The 21,471-nt window shown below is 41.0% G+C and overlaps 1 pseudogene; it reads right to left on the bottom strand.

The window, feature by feature from the left end:
* Positions 1-7,420: 7,420 nt before the first annotated feature.
* LOC125554795 overlaps positions 7,421-21,471 on the bottom strand; it is an 85,418-nt pseudogene continuing 71,367 nt past the window's right edge.

The raw sequence follows: 21,471 nt of genomic DNA, 5'->3' as shown, positions 1-21,471 counted from the left end.
TTCTACTGTTTTAGATATGTTCCTAGAGAAAATTTAGTTGAGAGTTGACAGTAGCAATTATGCGGACTGGGTTCGTGAACTGAGGATTGTCCTCATTGCTGCGCAGAAGGGTTATGTCCTTAATGCACCGCTCAGTGTGTTGAACCTCGAGCGTCGTCTGTAGATGTTGGGAAACATCTGACATACACGTTTTGATGACTACGTGATAGTTCAGTGCATAATACTAACGGTTTAGAATTGTGGCACCAAAGATGTTTTTGAAACGTCGCAGAACATATGAGATGTTCCAAAGACTGAAATTGGAATTTCAGACTAGTGCCCACGTCAAGAGGTATGAGACCTCTGACCAAGTTTCTTAAGCCTGCAAACTAAGGGATAAAAGCTCAATCGTTGAGCATGTGCTTAGATTGTCTGAGTACTACAATCGCTTGAATCGAGTGAGAGTTAATCTTCCAGAAGAGATAGTGATGGTTCTCCATAGTCACTGCCACCAAGCTATTGGAGCTTCGTGATGAACTAGAACATATCAGGGATATACATGATGATCCTTGAGCAACTCGCGATGTTTGACACCGCGAAAGTAGAAATCAAGTAGGAGAATCAATTGTTGATGGTTAAACCACTAGTTTCAAGAAGGGTAAGGGAAAGAAGGGATACTTCATGAAATGACAAATCAGTTGCTGTTCTAGTGAAGAAACCCAAGGTTGAACCCAAACCCGAGACTAAGTGCTTCTATAATGAGGGGAACGGTCACTGAAGCAGAACTACCCTAGATAGTTGGTAGATGAGAAGGCTGTCAAGGTCGACAAAAGTATTTTGGGTATACGTTATATTAATGTGTACTTTACTAGTACTCCTAGTAGCACCAGGGTAATAAATACCGGTTCGGTTGCTAAGTGTTAGTAACTCGAAATAAAAGGCTACAGAGACTAGCTAAAGGTGAGATGACGATATGTTGGAAGTGTTTCCAAGGTTGATGTGATCAAACATCACACGCTCCCTCTACCATCGGGATTGGTGTTAAACCAAAATAATTGTTATTTGGTGTTTGCGTTGAGCATAGACATGATTGGATTATGTTTATCGCCATACGGTTATTCATTTAAGGAGAATAATGGTTACTCTGTTTATTTGAATAATACCTTCAATGGTCTTGCACCTAAAATGAATGGTTTATTGAATCTCGATCGTAGTGATACACATGTTCATGCCAAAAGATATAAGATAGTAATGATAGTACCACATACTTGTGGCACTGCCATTTGAGTCATGTTGGTATAAAACGCATGAAGAAGCTCCATGTTGATGGATCTTTGGACTCACTCATTTTTTAGAAGATTGAGACATGCGAACCATGTCTATTGGTAGATATGCATGAAGAAACTCCATATAGATGGATCGTTTGGACTCGCTTGATTTTGAATCACTTGAGACATGCAAATCATACCACATGGGCAAGATGACTGAAAGGCCTCGTTTTCAGTAAGATGGAACAAGAAAGCAACTTGTTGGAAGTAATATATTTTGATGTGTGCAGTCCAATGAGTGCTGAGGTACGCAGTGGATATCGTTATGTTCTTACTTCACAGATAATTTGAGTAGATGCTGAGTATATTTACCTAATGAAACACAAGTCTGAATTATTGAAAGGTTCAAGTAATTTCAGAGTGAAGTTGAAGATCATCATGACAAGAGGATAAAATGTCTATGATATGATCATAGAGATGAATATCTGAGTTACGAGTTTGGCACACAATTAAGATGGTGTGGAAATTGTTTCACAACTAATACCGCCTGGACCACCATAGTGTGATGGTGTGTCCGAACATCATAACTGCACGCTATTGGATATGGTGCATACCATGATGTCTCTTATCGAATTACCACTATCGTTTATGGGTTAGGCATTAGAGAAAACCGCATTCACTTTAAATAGGGCACCACACAATTCCGTTGAGATGACACCGTATGAACTATGGTTTAGGGAAACCTAAGCTGTCGTTCCTTAAAAGTTTGGGGCTGCGACGCTTATGTGAAAAAGTTTCAAGCTGATAAGCTCGAACCCAAAGCGGATAAATGCATATTCATAGAATACCCAAAAATAGTTGGGTATACCTCCTATTTCAGATCCGGAAGCAAAAGTGATTGTTTCTAGAAACGGGTCCTTTCTCGAGGAAAAGTTTCTCTTGAAAGAATTGAGTGGGAGGATGGTGGAGACTTGATGAGGTTATTGAACCGTCACTTCAACTAGTGTGTAGCAGGGCACAGGAAGTTGTTCCTGTGGCACCTACACCAATTGAAGTGGAAGCTTATGATAGTGATCATGAAACTTCGGATCAAGTCACTACCAAACCTCATTGGTCGACAAGGATGCGTACTACTTCAGAGAGGTACGTAATCCTGTCTTGGAAGTCATGTTGCTAGACAACAATGAACCTACGAGCTATGGAGAAGCGATGGTGGGCCCGGATTCCGACGAATGGCTCGATACCATAAAATCCAAGAGAGGATCCATGTATAAAACAAAATATAGACTTTGAAAAGAACTACTTGATGGTCGTGAGGCTGTTGGGTGCAGATGGATTTTAAAAGGAAGATGGACAATGATGGTAAGTGTTACCATTAAGAAAGCTCGACTTGTCGTTAAGATGTTTCCCGACAAGTTCAAGGACTTGACTACGATGAGACTTTCTCACTCGTAGGGATGCTAAGAGTTTGTTGGAATTATGTTAGCAGTTACTGCATTATTTATGAAATCTTGCAGATAGGATGTCAAAACATTGTTTCCTCGACGATTTTCTTGAGAAAAGGTTGTATGTGATACAACCAGAAGGTTTTGTCAATCCTGAAAGATGCTAACAAGTATGCAAAGCTCCAGCAATCCTTCTAAGGACTGGAGTAAGCATCTCGGAATTGGAATGTACGCTTTGATGAGATGATCAAAGATTTTGGGTTTATACAAAGTTTATGAGAAACTTGTATTTCCAAAGAAGTGAGTGGGAGCACTATAGAATTTTTGATGAGTATATGTTGTTAACATATTGTTGATCAGAAATGATGTAGAATTTTTTGGAAAGCATGCAGGGTTATTTGAAAAGTGTTTTTCAATGGAAAAACTGGATTAAGCTACTTGAACATTCAGCATCAAGATCTATAAGGATAGATCAAAAACTCTTAATAGTACTTTCAAATGAATACATACCGTGACAAGATTTTGAAGGAGTTCAAAATAGATCAGCAAAGAAGGAGTTCTTGGCTGTGTTACAGGGTGTGAGTATTGAGTAAGACTCAAGACCTGACCACGGCAGAAGAGAGAGAAAGGATGAAGGTCGTCCCCTATGATTTAGACGTAGGCTCTACAGTATGCTAGGATGTGTACCGCACCTGAAGTGTGCCTTGCCATGAGTCAGTCAAGGGGTACAAGAGTGCTCCGGGAATGGATCACATGACAGCGGTCGAACTTATCCTTAGTAACTAATGGACTAAGGAATTTTCTCGATTATGGAGGTGGTAAAAGAGTTCGTCGTAAAGGGTTACGTCGATGCAAACTTTGACACTAATCCGGATGACTCTGAGTAGTAAACCGGATTCGTATAGTAGAGCAGTTATTTGGAATAGCTCCACGTAGCACGCGGTAGCTACATCTACAAAATGACATAGAGATTTGTAAAGCACACATGGATCTGAAAGGTTCAGACCCATTGACTAATAAACCTCTTTCGCAAGCGAGATATGAACAAACCCCATATGTGTTGGATTCATTACAATCACATAGTGATGTGAACTAGATTATTGACTCTAGTGCAAGTGGGAGACTGTTGGAAATATGCCCTAGAGGCAATAATAAAATGGTTATTATTGTATTTCCTTGTTCATGATAATTGTCTATTGTTCATGCTATAATTGTATTAACTGGAAACCGTAATATATGTGTGAATACATAGACCATAATATGTCCCTAGTAAGCCTCTAGTTGACTAGCTCGTTGATCAATAGATGGTTATGGTTTCCTGACCATGGACATTGGATGTCATTGATAACGGGATCACATCATTAGGAGAATGATGTGATGGACAAGACCCAATCCTAATCATAGCACAAGATCGTATAGTTCGTCTGCTAAAGCTTTTCTAATGTCAAGTACCATTTCCTTAGACCATGAGATTGTGCAACTCCCGGATACCGTAGGAATGCTTTGGGTGTGCCAAACGTCACAACGTAACTGGGTGGCTATAAAGGCACACTATGGGTATCTCTGAAAGTGTCTGTTGAGTTGGCACGAATCAAGACTGGGATTTGTCACTCCGTCTGACGGAGAGGTATCTCTGGGCCCACTCGGTAATGCATCATCATAATGATCTCAATGTGACTAATGAATTAGCCACGGGATCATGCGTTACGGAACGAGTAAAGAGACTTGCCGGTAACGAGATTGAACGAGGTATGGGGATACCGACGATCAAATCTCGGGCAAGTAACATACCGATAGACAAAGGGAATTGTATACGGGATTGATTGAATCCCCGACATCGTGGTTCCTCCGATGAGATCATCGTGGAACATGTGGGAGCCAATATGGGTATCCAGATCCCGCTATTGGTTATTGGCCGGAGAGATGTCTCGGTCAAGACTTCATGGTTCCCGAACCCGTAGGGTCTACACACTTAAGGTTCGGTTACGCTAGAGTTGTTATGGGAAATAGTATGTTGTTACCGAAGGTTGTTCGGAGTCCCGGATGAGATATCAGACATGATGAGGAGTTCCGGAATGGTCCAGAGGTGAAGATTGATATATTGGACGAAGGGTATTGGAGTCTAGAATTGTTCCGGGGGTACCGGGTGACGACCAGCGTGTCCGAAAGGGGTTTCGGAGGCCCCAGCAAGCGTTGGGGGCCTTATGGGCCAAGGGAAGGGGCACATCAGCCCACTAAGGGGCTGAGCGTCCCTCCCACCCCATCTCACGTAACTTGGAGAGGTGGGGGCGCCTCACCTAGGGCAGCCACCCCTCCCAGCTTGGGGGGCAAGTTTCCTAGGGGTGGGGGCGCCCAAACCCATCTAGGGTTTTCCTTGTGGCTGCCGCCCCTCCCCTAGGGAACCCTAGGGCTCCTCCTCCACCCCCTTCCCCCTATATATAGTGAGGGAGAGAGAGGGCAGCCGCACACCCTTCCCCTGGCGCAGCCCCTCCCTCCTCCAACTCTTCCTTCTCCTCCGTAGAGCTTGGCGAAGCCCTGCAGGAATACCACAAACTCCACCACCACGCCGTCGTGCTACCGGAGTTCTCCCTCAACTTCTCCTCTCCTCTTGCTGGATCAAGAAGGAGGAGACTTCCCCGGGCTGTACGTGTGTTGAACACGGAGTCGCCGTCCGTTCGGCGCTAGATCGGATCTTCCGCGATTTGAATCGGCGCGAGTACGACCCCATCAACCGCGTTCTTGTAATGCTTCCGCTTAGCGATCTTCAAGGGTATGAAGATGCACTCCCTCTCTCTCGTTGCTAGCATCTCCTAGATTGATCTTGGTGACACGTAGGAAACTTTTGAATTATTGCTACGTTCCCCAACATCCACACATGTATCTGAGTTTCCGATCAATACAATTCTAGCATGGATAATATACGTTTATCATGAACATGAAAATATGATAATAACCAATTTATTATTGCCTCTAGGGCATATTTCGAACAATTTGTACTTCTGATAAACTTTTGCAATAGACCGAAAACTTTTTCAAAAAATGTATACCTATAAAATTTTCATGCACATGTACAGTTTACCTTTTTATCCATAAAACACTCAACATATTCTTTCTCCACCAACTATCGCCGCAACCCCACTCCATTTTTGCCAGCTTAGTTAGTGAAAGATCCGACTTGTAATCCCCCCTTCCACCTCCGTGAACAAAGACTTTGGATTTCAAACACGTAAGGGTGCACGTGTACTATATTTCACACTAAACCTCTCTCCATATGACATATCTCTCATTGTAATATGTTAGTATCCCTCTCTCCTTACACCCTCTCTTTCACACCTATATATGTCTCTCGCTCCCAAACTCTATCCCACCCTCATTCTCTCTCTCTCTCTCACACACACACACACAGACATAGACACACGCACTCCCTCTCCCACGACTTAAAACTTAATTTTGGCTCAGCTTAATTTACCGAGTGTTAACATTTGGCGGCTACAGTATATCCTAGAAGCCAAAATCCAGGCCAAGATTGTGCCAAAAACATTGCGATCAATCGAACCATCTATATGGTTACTAACTGGTTGTATCCCTTCTAACAAAGATTGACATGAAAGGGACATCTTACCAAGTTTTTCTTGCTGCTATGATCTCGACAATCTGGGAAATGTCCAGATTGTAGAGATATTATTCTCTTCAGTGTATCACACATTTGTGCCCCCTGTAGCTGCTTCCGCTTGAGTCTGCTGGTGAATGATCCCATCTGCTATGTAACAAATGGACAAAAAGTTCTTCTATTGAAAGAAATATTAGTGTGACAATTTGTGGAATCTTCTTCATACATAGGCTGGTGACAAAAAATCATATTCCTTAACATAAAATACGATAAATAACCGACCTTATTTCTTAACAGATAAACTTCATAAATAGCTCCGGGTGAGCATTTGAAACATTTCCCATGCAATGATGGAAAGAAATAAAACATATGGAATATTTCTGCTGAAATAAAACGTATGATAGGCAAAGGTCAAATGATCTATCTAAGAAAGGTTACCATATAAGTTAGCTTAAACAACCCGTGATGAGCATACACACAAAGAAGAGAAGATAACATTAGATGCCCCAAAAATCAAGTCTTGCATGGCATGTCAATCCAATATTAGAAAAATCCCAACCCATATTGGATGCCAATTTTCTAAAACGATTTCACATCACCTGTTATCAGGACAGTCAGTTTAAATCATGAAACATAAGTACAACATGTAGAAGATATTTTTATTTTGACCAGACAATGCTATAGTACTTTCATCTTTAATTGTTGGTTAATTTCTGAAAGGTAAATATAAAAGAGGAAACTGCGAAAAAATAGATGAATTTATCCTTTCGAGCTTGTCAGAAGTAGATAATCTAGATTGCACAAAAATTTGATAACATAAGATCGTGAGAACTATCTTTGATTGAAAAGGCATTGTATATGATAACTTTCAACAGAACTAAGACACAAAAGGGGATTTACCATACTGAAATAATGCATATGTCATAGTACATCTGAAATAAGTAATTTATATACCAAGCTTTCACTGTATGCAAATCCTGCAACAGCATGACACGAACACATACATCGATCAATCTGGTGCTGATATCATAATTATTGAAGTTAATTCCTTCAGCAATTCTCTGGGCAAAGCTGCAACAAGCCACGTACTACTAGCCAATCTGAGTATCTGGTCTGGCTCACTCCATCTTCTCCCCTGTTAATGCACCAGACTGCACCTTCTCGGCGACCGATGTGTCTTTCCTGCCATGCAGCTTGCCGACGAGCCTCCTGAGGGCGCTATCACAGCCCATGAGCACCCCGCCGATGCCGGCCAGCGTGATGCGCACGTCGGTGAAGAGTAGGCCCTTAGCCTCGGCCATGAAGCCGTCCACCACCTGATGGAAATATACCCTAGAGGCAATAATAAAGTTGTTATTATTATATTTCCTTATTCACGATAAAGGTTTATTATTCATGCTAGAATTGTATCGACCAGAAACTTAAATACATGTGTGGATACATAAACAAATACCGTGTCCCTAGTGAGCCTCTACTAGACTAGCTCGTTGATCAAAGATGGTTAAGGTTTCCTAACCATGGACATGAGTTGTCAGTTGATAACGGGATCACATCATTAGGAGAATGGTGTGATGGACAAGACCCATCCGTTAGCTTAGCATATGATCGTTCAGTTTATTGCAACTGCTTTCTTAATGTCAAATACATGTTCCTTCGACCATGAGATCATGCAACTCCCGGATACTGGAGGAATACCTTATGCGCTATCAAATGTCACAACATAACTGAGTGATCATAAAGATGCTCTACAGGTATCTCCGAAGGTGTCTGTTGAGTTGGCGTGGACCGAGATTGGGATTTCTCACTCCGTATATCGAAGATGTATCTCTGGGCCCTCTCGGTAATACAACATCACAAGAAGTTTGCAAGAAAAGTGACTAAGGAGTTAGTTACTAGATGATGTATTACGGAATGAGTAAAGAGACTTGCCAGTGACGAGATTGAAATAGGTATGGAGATACCGACGATCGAATCTCGAGTAAGTAACATACCGACAGATGAAGGGAACTACGTATGTTGTCATAAAGGTTCGACCGATAAAGATCTTCGTAGAATATGTAGGAACCAATATGGGCATCCAGATCCCGCTATTGGTTATTGACCAGAGAGGTGTCTCAGTCATGTCTACATCAGTCTCGAACCCGTAGGGTCCGCACGCTTAACGTTCGTTGGCGATATAACATTATATGAGTTATGTGAGTTGGTGACCGAATGTTGTTTGGAATCTTGGATGAGATAACGGACATGACGAGGAGCTCCGGAATGGTCCGGAGGTAAAGATTAATATATGGGATGCAGGTATTCGGGTTTCGTAAAGGCTTCAGAATGCATTGAAGTGCCAGAAGGGCACTAGTAGAAAACAAGGCTTTGGTCCAGGCCGGGTCAGCCCATTAGTCCCGGTTCAGTCCAGAACCGGGACCAATGGGGGCATTGGTCCCAGTTCGTGAGCCCAGGGGGCCGGCCGGGCCACATGGGCCATTGGTCCCGGTTCATCTGGACCTTTTGGTCCCGGTTGGTGGCATGAACCGGGACCAATGGGCCTCGCTCCTGGCCCACAACCATTGGTCCCGGTTCGTGCCTCAAACCGGGACTAAAGATTAGACCTTTACTCCCGGTTTGAGGCACGAACCGGGACTAATGGGGTTGAGACCTTTAGTCCCGGTTCGTGCCACGAACCGGTACTAAAGGTCCCATTTTCAAACTCTACCCCCCACCCCGTGGATCGCCTTTTCAGTTTAAAAAAATAAAAGAAAATGATGGAAATGTCAAAAAAATAAAAGAAAATAAGTTTCCCATGTGATATGTGGTCTAGTTGTTGGGAAAATTTGCAAATGTGAATTTTGACTTTATTTGCAAAATCTCTCTGAAATTTGTAAATTTGTAAAAATGGGCATAACTTTTGCATACTAACTTGGATGAAAAAGTTTTTTATATGAAAAATCATCTACTCAAAAAGTTACATCCGAATTTAACTGGGGGAACCCCGTTAAACATTTTCAAAATCCTCAAAAACCTAATAGAAAAAAGTTACGGGGCTTTTAAGATCTAGAGTGAAAAAAATCAAAAAAAATTCAAACAGTGGGCAAACTGTGGTCAAACAATGGTCAAACTAATTATTCTAGAATATTACTGTTACTAAATAATTATTTCTGTTATTTCAATTTTGGTCAAATCTGGTCAAACTGTGGTCAAACAATGGTCAAACTAATTATTCAAGAAATATTAGTGTTACTAAATAATTATTGTTTTTTAAAACAATAGTTTCAAAATAAAACTATGAAATGTGTCACTTCATGCTCAAGCAAAATTCCTGAAGGTTAATAGGATTGACATCTTAATATTGTCAGGAAAACAACAAGTGCAGACATGGAGCGAGGGAGAATAGAACCCGAAAGTTAAGCGTGCTCAGGCTGGGGGAGTGGGAGGATGGGTGACCGTTGAGGAAGTTAGATGATTTGGAATGATGAGGGGTGATTAGAGGATAAATTGAGAAGTGATGAGGGGTGGTGATTACGGACTAGAGGTTAAAATAATTCAGAAATTTGAAAATAAAAAAAATTCAAAAAAAATTTCAAATTTTTTTTTTCAAAAAAAAATCATAAAATTTCCTTTAGTCCCGGTTGGTGTTACTAACCGGGACTAAAGGTGGAGCTCCACGTGGCCGCGCCCTTTAGTCCCGGTTCTGGATTGAACCGGGACTAAAGGGATAGGCATTAGTACCGACCCTTTAGTCCCGGTTCCAGAACCGGGACTAAAGGCCCTTATGAACCGGGACTGAAGGCCCTTTTTCTACTAGTGGGGGTTCCAAGAGGCCATCGGTAGGTTATGTTTTCTTACATCTGAGATAAATTATATTATCATGGATCATCCAACATGTTGAGATTGCCTTCCCCTCACATGCTAGCCAATTTCTTTGCACCAAGTAGAGATACTACTTGTGCTTGCAAATATCCTTAAACCCAGTTTTGCCATGAGAGTCCACCAGATCTACCTATGGATTGAGTAAGATCCTTCAAGTAAGTTTTCACCGTTGCAATCAATAAAAATTGCTCCTTAAATATTTATAATTTATTAGTGCGGAGAAAATAAGCTTTATACGATCTTGTGATGTGGAAGAAATGAAAGCGACGGACTGCATAATAAAGGTCCATATCACAAGTGGCAATATAAAGTCATGTTCTTTTGCATTAAGACTTCGTGCATCCAACCATAAAAGCACATGACAACCTCTGCTTCCCTCTGTGAAGGGCCTATCTTTTATTCTTGTCCCATACTTCATATAAGAGTCATGGTGATCTTCACCTTTCCTTTTTACATTTTATCCTTTGGCAAGCACAATGTGTTGGAAAGATCTTTATATATATAGCTGATTGGATGTGAGTTTTCATGAACTATTATTGTTGACATTACCCTTGAGGTAAAAGGTTGGGAGGCAAAACTATAAGCCCCTACCTTTCTCTGTGTCCGATTAAAACTTCATAACCATAAATATCGTGTGAGTGTTAGCAATTGTGAAATACTAGATGATAGTTGAGTATGTGGACTTGCTGAAAAGCTCTTATTGACTCTTTCTGATGTTATGATAAATTGCAACTGCCTCAATGACTGAGATTATAGTTTGTTGGTTCTCAATGAAGTTTCTGATTCATACTTGAAATTGTGATTGAATTATTAATTTAGCATAAGAGATCATATGAATATATATATATATGTTGTTGTTCTAAGAATGATCATGATGCCCTCATGTCCGTATTTTATTTTTATCGACATCTCTATCTCTAAACATGTGGACATATTTTTCCATTTCGGTTTTCGCTTGAGGACAAGCGAGGTCTAAGCTTGGGGGAGTTGATACGTCCATTTTGCATCATGCTTTTATATCGATATTTATTGCATTATGGGCTGTTATTACACATTATGTACAATACTTATACCTATTCTCTCTTATTTTACAAGGTTTACATGAAGAGGGGGAATGCCGACAGCTGGAATTCTGGGCTGGAAAAGGAGCAAATATTAGAGACCTATTTTGCACAGCTCCAAAAGTCCCGAAACTTCACGGGAGCATGTTTTAGAATATATAAAAAATATTGGGCGAAAGAAGTACCAAAGGGGGGCCACCCACCGTCCACTAGGGTGGGGGGCGCACCCTACGCCCTGGGCACGCTCCCTACCTCGTGGGCCCCCTGGCAGCCCTCTGATGCCCATCTTTGGCAATATGGAGTCTTTCGTCGAGGAAAAAAATCATAAGCAAGCTTTCGGGAAGAAACTCCGCCGCCATGAGGCGGAACCAATCTAGGGCTCCGGCGGAGCTGTTCTGCCGGGGAAACTTCCCTCCGGGAGGGGGAATCATCACCATCGTCATCACCAACGATCCTCTCATTGGGAGGGGTTCAATCTCCATCAACATCTTCACCAGCACCATCTCATCTCAAACCCTAGTTCATCTCTTGTATCCAATCTTTGTCCCAAAGCCTCAGATTGGTACCTGTGGGTTGCTAGTAGTGTTGATTACTCTTTGTAGTTGATGCTAGTTGGTTTACTTGGTGGAAGATCATATGTTCAGATCCTTTATGCATATTAATACCCCTCTGATTATGAACATGAATATGATTTGTGAGTAGTTATGTTTGTTCCTGAGGACATGGGAGAAGTCTTGCTATAAGTAGTCATGTGAATTTGGTATTCATTCGATATTTTGATGAGATGTATGTTGTCTTTCCTCTAGTGGTGTCATGTGAACGTCGACTACATGACACTTCACCATTGTTTGGTCCTAGAAGAAGGCATTGGGAAGTAATAAGTAGATGATGGGTTGCTAGAGTGACAGAAGTTTAAACCCTAGTTTATGCGTTGCTTCTTAAGGGGCTGATTTGGATCCATATGTTTCATGCTATGGTTAGGTTTACCTTAATACTTCTGTTGTAGTTGCAGAGCTTGCAATAGGGGTTAATCATAAGTGGGATGTTTGTCCAATGAAGGACAGTACCCAAGCACCGGTCCACCCACATATCAAATTACCAAAGTACCGAATGCGAATCATATGAGCGAGATGAAAACTAGCTTGACGATAATTCCCATGTGTCCTTGGGAGCGCTTTCCTTTATATAAGAGTTTGTCCAGGCTTTTCCTTTGCTACAAAAAGGATTGGGCTATCTTGCTGCACCTTATTTACATTTATTACTTGTTACCCATTACAAATTACCTTATCACAAAACTATCTGTTGCCGATAATTTCAGTGCTTGCAGAGAATACCTTGCTGAAAACTGCTTATCATTTCCTTCTGCTCCTCGTTGGGTTCAACACTCTTACTTATCGAAAAGGCTACGATAGATCCCCTACACTTGTGGGTCATCAACTAGGCATATCAACGGGCTATGGAGATGCCCATTAATAGATATCAATGTGAGTGAGTAGGGATTGCCATGCAACGGATGCACTAGAGCTATAAGTTTATGAAAGCTCAAAGATAAACTAAGTGGGTGTGCATCCAACTTGCTTTCTCATGAAGACCTAGGGCAATTTGAGGAAGCCCATCATTGAATATACAAGCCAAGTTCTATAATGAAAATTCCCACTAGTATAAGAAAGTGATATCATAGGAGACTCTCCATCATGAAGATCATGGTGCTACTTTGAAGCACAAGTGTGGTAAAAGGATAGCAACATTGCCCCTTCTCTCTATTCTCTCATTTTTTTATTTGGGCCTTCTCTCATTTTTTGGCCTCTTTTATTTATTTATTTTTCGTCCGGAGTCTCATCCCGACTTGTGGGGGAATCATAGTCTCCATCATCCTTTCCTCACATGGGACAATGCTCTAATAATGAAGGTCATGACACTTTTCTTTACTTACAACTCAATACTTAGAACAAAATATGACTCTATGTGAATGCCTCCGGCGGTGTACCGAGATGTGCAATGAATCAAGAGTGACATGTATGAAAGAATTATGAACGGTGGCTTTGCCACAAATACGATGCCAACTACATGATCATGCAAATCAATATGACAATGATGATGCGTATCATATAAATGGAACGGTGGAAAGTTGCATGGCAATATATCTCGGAATTAATGGCTATGGAAATTCCATAATAGGTAGGTATGGTGGCTGTTTTGAGGAAGATATATGGTGTGTTTATGGTACCGACGAAAGTTGCGGGGTACTAGAGAGGATGGCAATGGCGGAAAGATGAGAGTGCGTATAATCCATGGACTCAACATTAGTCATAAAGAACTCACATACTTATTGCAAAAAATCTATTAGTCATCAAAACAAAGTACTACGCGCATGCTCCTAGGGGGATAGATTGGTAGGAAAAGACCATTGCTCATCCCCGACCGCCACTCATAAGGAAGACAATCAATAACTAAATCATGCTCCGACTTCATCACATAACGGTTCACCATACGTGCATGCTACGAGACTCACAAACTTTAACACAAGTATTTATCAAATTCACAACTACTCACTAGCATGACTTTAATATCACCATCTTCATATCTGAAAACAATCATAAGGAATCAAACTTCTCATAGTATTCAATGCACTTTATATAAAAGTTTTTATTATATCCCTCTTGGATGCCTATCATATTAGGACTAATTTTATAACCAAAGCAAATTACCATGCTGTTTTTAAATACTCTCAAAATAGTATAAGTGAAGTACGAGAGTTCATGAATTTCTATAAAATAAAACCACCGCCGTGCTCTAAAAGATATAAGTGAAGCACTAGAGCAAAATTGCCCAGCTCAAAAGATATAAGTGAAGCACATAGAGTATTCTAATAAATTATGATTCATGCGTGTCTCTCTCAAAAGGTGTGTACAACAAGGATGATTGTGGCAAACTAAAAAGCAAAGACTCAAATCATACAAGATGCTCCAAGCAAAACACATATCTCATGTGGTGAATAAAAATATAGCCTCATGTAAAGTTACTGATAGGTGAATACGAAAGAGGGGATGTGAAAGTGCAACTAATCCATGGGTGGTTTTGGTAATTATGAAAAACATATAGCTCATTGAACTAATATCAATTCAAGATAATATTTTCAGAAAGTTCAATGATTGGCATGGCATGGACTAGAGATGTGGACCCCTCAAAATGCTAAGGACACATATTGGCAAAAGCTCAAGACTCTACATTTTCATTTTAGTGATCCAAGATCACATTGAGTCCATAGGAAAGCCAATACTATTAAAAGGGGATGAGGTGTTGCTTAATGGCTTGCTTGCTCAAAATGCCTAGTGATATGCTCCAAAAGCCCTCAACCACTTTCTCATATCCACATATGTCCCAAACCAAAAGTTAAACTCGGCCCCACTGATTTGGTCTATCCGGCGCCACCGAGTTCACTTGACATAGCCATAGCCCAAAACCCTAATCAGTTTGGTCTCACCGATAGGGATCTCAGTCTCACCGAGATGGGATTGCAAACTCTCAGTTTCCCTTCGTACCGTTTCGGTCTAACCGAGATGAGCGATCGGTCCCACCAAGTTCGCAATGCAAACTCTTTGTTTCCTTTTTGTAACCTTTCGGTCTCATCAAAATGAGCGATCAGTCCCACCGAGTTTGCCTGACCAACTCTTTGGTTGCCTATTACTGAAATCGTCTCACCGAGTTCATGTGATCGGTCTCACCAACATTATGTTATGCCCTAACCCTAACACAATCGGTCCCACCGAGTTGATCATGTCGATCCCACCAAAAAGCCTAACGTTCACATTTTGAACTGAATCGGTCTGACCGAGTTTCACTATTCGGTCCCACCGAGTTTGGTAAATTCTGTGTAACAGTTAGATTTTGTGTGGAGGCTATATATCGTTTGTGGAGAGAGCAATTAGAACATGCCTACACTTCCACCACTCATTTTCTGAGAGAGAACCACGTACTCATGTGTTGAGACCAAGACAATCTAATCCAACCACAAGAATCTTGATCTCTAGCCCTCCCAAGATGCTTTCCACTCAAATCATCTTTCCACCATATCCAAATCTGTGTGAGAGAGTTGAGTGTTGGGGAGACTATCATTTGAAGCACAAGAGCAAGGAGTTCATCAACAACACACCATGTATTACCTTTTGGAGAGTGGTGTCTCCTAGATTGGTTAGGTGTCACTTGAGAGCCTTCGTCAAGATTGTGGAGTTGAACCAAGGAGTTTGTAAGGGCAAGGAGATCGCCTACTTCGTGAAGATCTACCGAAGTGAGGCAAGTCCTTCGTGGGCGATGGCCATGGTGGGATAGACAAGGTTGCTTCTTCGTGGGCCCTTCGTGGGTGGAGCCCTCCATGGACTCGCGCAACCGTTACCCTTCGTGGGTTGAAGTCTCCATCAACATGGATGTACGATAGCACCACCTATCGGAACCACGCCAAAAATGTATGTGTCTACATTGCGTTTGCTCCCTCTAAACTCCTCCCCTTTACCTTCATATGCAATGATTTACATTCCCCTGCTATACTCTTAGAATTGCATGTGTAGGTTGATTTCTTGACTTGTGATAAATTTCTAAAATCTGCCAAGACTTAAAATTGGGAAAAGGCTAGATTTTTATTTGGTCAAGTGGTATCAGAGATTTGGTCTCCATTTGCCTTGATTTCCATAGCTTTGGTGATCATGGCCTTGGTTTCACAACCTACGAGAGTATGGCGTCTAGCGAGGAAAATTACCATAGTAGAGGTCCTTACTTTGATGGTACTAATTTTGCTAGTTGGAAGCATAAGATGAAAATGCACATTCTTGGACATAACCCCGCCGTTTAGGCTATTGTGTGTATTGGCTTGCAAGGTGAATTCTTTGATGGGAGAGAACCAAATTGTGAAGCTACCGCAGAAGAATTGAAGATGTTGCAATACAATGCTATAGCTTGCGATATCCTCTTCAACGGATTGTGCCCCGAAGAATTCAACAAAATTAGCCATCTTGAGAATGCAAAGGAAATTTGGGATACTTTGATTGATATGCGCGAGGGTACCGACTCCGTCAAGGAATCCAAATTGGATGTGCTTCAAAGTCAACTTCACAAGTTCAAACTGAAGGATGGTGAAGGTGTCACTGAAATGTACTCTAGGCTTGCTCTCATCACAAATGAGATTGCCAGCTTAGGAAGTGAAGAGATGGCCGACATATTCATCATCAAGAAGATCCTAAGAGCCTTGGATGGAAAATATGACACCGTGGGCACATTAATCCAAATGATGCCCAATTACAAAGATCTCAAGCCAACAGAAGTTATTGGTAGAATTGTTGCTCATGAGATGTCACTCAAGGATAAAGAAGAGCTTCATAAAAAGTCTAGTGGTGCTTACAAAGCCTCATGTGATGCTCCTACATCATCTAGTGAGAAACAAGTATTGAATGAGGAATTGAGCCTAATGGTGAAGAACTTCAACAAGTTCTACAAGAGTAGAAGCAAAGAAAGAAGTTCCAAGTCAAGGTCCTACAATGACGAAAGATCTTCTAGTCGTGAGCGTAATTGCTACAATTGTGGAAGACCCAGACACTACTCCAATGAGTGTACGACTCCCTACAAAAGAAGAGAAGACTCACCTAAAAGGAGAAGTAGAAGAGAAGAATCACCTCCAAGTGAGAGAAGGAGTAGAGATGATCGTTATGGACGAAGAACCTCTCATAGAAGCAAGGATTCGGAGAGGAAGGACAAGTCATCATGGAGCTACACAAAATGAAGACATCAAGCTCATGTTGGTGAATGGGTATCCGGCTCTGACTCCGACCACCAGTCCGAGCGAAGTTATCACTCTGACTCCGAATATACTCAAGATGAAGGTGTTGCCGGTCTAGCACTTGTGTCGACCAACTGCTATGACATATTTGACTCACCAAATGAAGGATTTGGAAGATGCTTCATGGCTAAAGGCCCAAAGGTATCACACCCCGAGTATGTTGATTTCAATAGTGATGAAGATGATTTGCTAGGTGATGATGATTTACTTGTTTACAACTCTAGTGATGAAAACTATGATGAACTTGCTATTAATCATGCTAATCAAGATAAAATGAATGACGATGATAAGAAGGTGATTGAGCGTCTAACTAAAGAACCAAACACTCTTAAGTTAGCTCATGAAACTACCTTAGAAGACCATCGAGAACTTTTAAAGACTCATGAGAAGCTACGCTTTGAAAAGCTCAACCTAGAGCAAGAGCACATGTTCTTAAAAGCAATCAATGATGATCTTCATAAGAAAAGTTCTTCTTACTCAAGCGTTTACTCTTGTCTACTTACATGCCACAAGTAAAATCTAGCAACAAGAGTAAGAAAGATTCTTCTTCTAGTAGTAACAATAATCATGCTAAATCAAATATTGTTGCTTCTAGTAGTTCTGTTGATTCCACTAATGATTCTCTTAGCCAAGTTACACTTGAGCAAGAAAATAGCTTATTGAAGGGAATTATAGGGAAAGGTGTTTACAAGAGCCTTGCCGGAAGTAAGCAATTTGAGGAAATTGTACGCAAGCAAGAAAGGCACCGGAAGAATCAAGGTGTTGGTTTTGAACGAAAGTTCAATGCCAATGGAGTTGAGTGGGAAGAAGATCAATACCCCAAGACGAAGTTTGTTCCTCAACAAGAGAAGTATGATCCTACTTCCTTCAAAGGAACACAAGCTCAAGATGATCTTCCATCACAAGACCACAAGCAAAAAGGCAAGGACAAGCTTCAAGAGGAGATTGATGCACTTGAAGAAGCTCTGAAGGCTTTATTCAAGGGGGTTCCCAAGGCTACATCAAGTTCTACTTCATCAAGTACGACTACAACTCCAAGGATTTGTTGGGGAACGTAGCATGCAATTTCAAAAAAAAATCCTACGCTCACGCAAGATCTATCTAGGAGATTGATGACCCACAAGTATAGGGGATCTATCGTAGTCCTTTCGATAAGTAAGAGTGTCGAACCCAACAAGGAGCAGAAGGAAATGATAAGCGGTTTTCAGCAAGGTATTCTCTGCAAGTACTGAAATAAGTGGTAACAGATAGTTTTGTGATAAGATAAATTGTAACGAGCACAAGTAACAAAAGTAAATAAAGTGCAGCAAGGTGGCCCAATCCTTTTTGTAGCAAAGGACAAGCCGGAACAAACTCTTATAATAGGAAAAGCGCTCCCGAGGACACATGGGAATATCGTCAAGCTAGTTTTCATCACGTTCATATGATTCACGTTCGATACTTTGATAATTTGATATGTGGGTGGACTGGTGCTTGGATGCTGTTCTTACTTGAACAAGCATCCCACTTATGATTAACCTCTATTGTAAGCATCCGCAACTACAACAAAATTATTAAGGTAAACCTAACCATAGCATGAAACATATGGATCCAAATCAGCCCCTTATGAAGCAACGCATAAACTAGGGTTTAAGCTTCTGTCACTCTAGCAACCCATCATCTACTTATTACTTCCCAGTGCCTTCCTCTAGGCCCAAATAATGGTGAAGTGTTATGTAGTCGATGTTCACATAACACCACTAGAGGCTAGACAACATACATCTTATCAAAATATCAAACGAATACCAAATTCACATGACTACTAATAGCAAGACTTCTCCCTTGTCCTCAGGAACAAACGTAATTACTCACAAAGCATATTCATGTTCATAATCAGAGGGGTAATAATATGCATATAGGATCTGAACATATGATCTTCCACCAAATAAACCAACTAGCATCAACTACAAGAAGTAATCAACACTACTAGCAACCTACTAGCACCAATCCCGAACTTTGAGACAAGAATTGGATACAAGAGATGAACTAGGGTTTGGAGATGAGATGGTGCTGGTGAAGATGTTGATGGAGATTGCCCTCTCCTGATGAGAGGAGCGTTGCTGATGACGATGGTGATGATTTCCCCCTCCCGGAGGGAAGTATCCCCAGCAGAACAGCTCTGCCGGAGCTCTAGATTGGTTCCGCCTTGTGGCGGCAGAGTCTCGTCCCGAAAAGTTCCTTCTGATTTTTTTCTCATCGAAAGACTTCATATAGCAGAAGATGGACGTCGGAGAGCCACCAGGGGGCCCACGAGGTAGGGGGGCGCGCCCTAGGGGGGGGGCGCCCCCCACCCTCGTGAGCAGGGTGTGGGCCCCCTGGCCTTCATCTTTGGCGAGGATTTTTCTTTATTTATTTTAAGATGTTCCGTGGAGTTTCAGGACTTTTGGAGTTGCGCAGAATAGGTCTCTAATATTTGCTCCTTCTCCAGCCCATAATTCTAGCTGCCGGCATTCTCCCTCCTTATGTAAACCTTGTAAAATAAGAAAGAATAGCCATAAGTATTGTGACATAAAGTGAAATAACAGTCCATAATGCAATAAATATCGATATAAAAGCATGATGCAAAATGGACGTATCAACTCCCCCAAGCTTAGACCTCGCTTGTCCTCAAGCGAAAAGCCGATAACAATAGATATGTCCTCATGTTTAGAGGTAGAGGCGTCGATAAAAATAAAATACGGACATGAAGGCATCATGATTAATCTCATAACAACAACATATATAGATTTTGTCATATGATTACTTATGTTCAAGTGATGATCTATTCACAGTGCAAAAGTATAAATCATAAACCTTATTGGACTCCGACATACTATAATCTCAGTCATTGAAGCAATTGCAATTTATCATAACATCGGAAAGAGTCTATGTCAGAGCTAAAAAGCAAGTCCACATACTCAACTATCATTTAGTCCTCCATAATTGCTAACACTCATGCAATACTTGTAGTTACGGAGTTTTAATCGGACATAGAGAAAGATAGGGGCTTATGGTTTTGCCCGACAACCTTTTACCTCAAGGGTAATGTCAACAATAATGGTTCATGCTCCCCTACATCCAATTAGATATATATATCATGTTGTTTCCAACATGCTGAGCTTGCCAAAGGATAAAATGAAAAGGAAAAGGTGAAGATCACCATGACTCTTGCATAAGGTAGAAGATAATAATAAAAGATAGGCCCTTCGCAGAGGAAAGCAGAGGTTGCCATGCGCTTTTATGGTTGGATGCACAAAATCTCAATGCGAAAGAACGTCACTTTATATTGCCCCTTGTGATATGAACCTTTATTATGCAGTCTGTCACTTTTATTACTTCCACATCACAATATCGTATAAAGCTTATTTCTCCCACACCAATCAATCATACATATTTAGAGCAATTTTTATTGCTTTGCACCGATGACAACTTACTTGAAGGATCTTACTCAATCCATATGTAGATATGGTGGACTCTCATGGCAAAACTGGTTTAAGGGTATTTGGAAGCACAAGTAGTATTTCTACTTGGTGCTGAGAATTTGGCTAGCATGAGGGGGAAAGGCAAGCTCAACAAGTTAGAGGATCCATGACAACATACTTTATCTCAGATATAAGAAAGACATAACTCATTACGTTGTCTTCCTTGTCCAACATCAATCCTTTAGCATGTCATATTTTAATGAGTGCTCCCAATCATAAAAGATGTCAATGATAATATATCTATATGTGAAAACCTCTCTTTCCTTATTACTTCCTATTAATTGCAACAATGACCAAAGCTATGTCTGCCAACTCCCAACAACTTTTAATCATCATACTCTTTTTATGTGAAGTCATTACTCTCAATAAGATCAATATGAACTTTTTGTTTCTTTTTATTCTTTTTATCTTTTCTTTTATTCACCCAAGATCATGGCAAAATAATCAATCCCTTGACTCAACACTAATCTTTATTATATATAGCTCACGGACTCGATTACAAAGAGAGATCATAAAGCAAAACTCAAAACTAGATCATGCCATAAACTTTATTCTACTAGATCAAGATACTATTAATAGGATCGAACTAAGAAAAAAACGGTAAAGATAGGAGTTGTGATGGTGATACGATACCCGGGCACCTCCCCCAAGCTTGGCAGTTGCCAAGGGGAGTGCCCATACCCATGTGATCATATCTCCTTCTTTGTTGTTGGTGTAATATTCTTGGCAATTATTCCCCTTAGGATGCGGTTCTCCTCCTCGAGCTTATTGACTTGCTGCTTGAGGTCCATTATTTCCTTACGAAGCTTTCCTGTGACAGCTAAAGCTCCTTGCACCCAAGGGTGTTGCATAGCTGCGGGAGAACAAGTGACACTCCTCTTCATATTTTCATAAGAAAGAAATCTAACATTAGAAGGGAT

Source organism: Triticum urartu, chromosome 4, assembly GCF_003073215.2.
Source record: "Triticum urartu cultivar G1812 chromosome 4, Tu2.1, whole genome shotgun sequence".
Lineage (NCBI taxonomy): Eukaryota > Viridiplantae > Streptophyta > Magnoliopsida > Poales > Poaceae > Triticum > Triticum urartu.
Note: the sequence above shows the minus strand (reverse complement) of the source record. Positions and strands in the feature narration are given on the sequence as shown.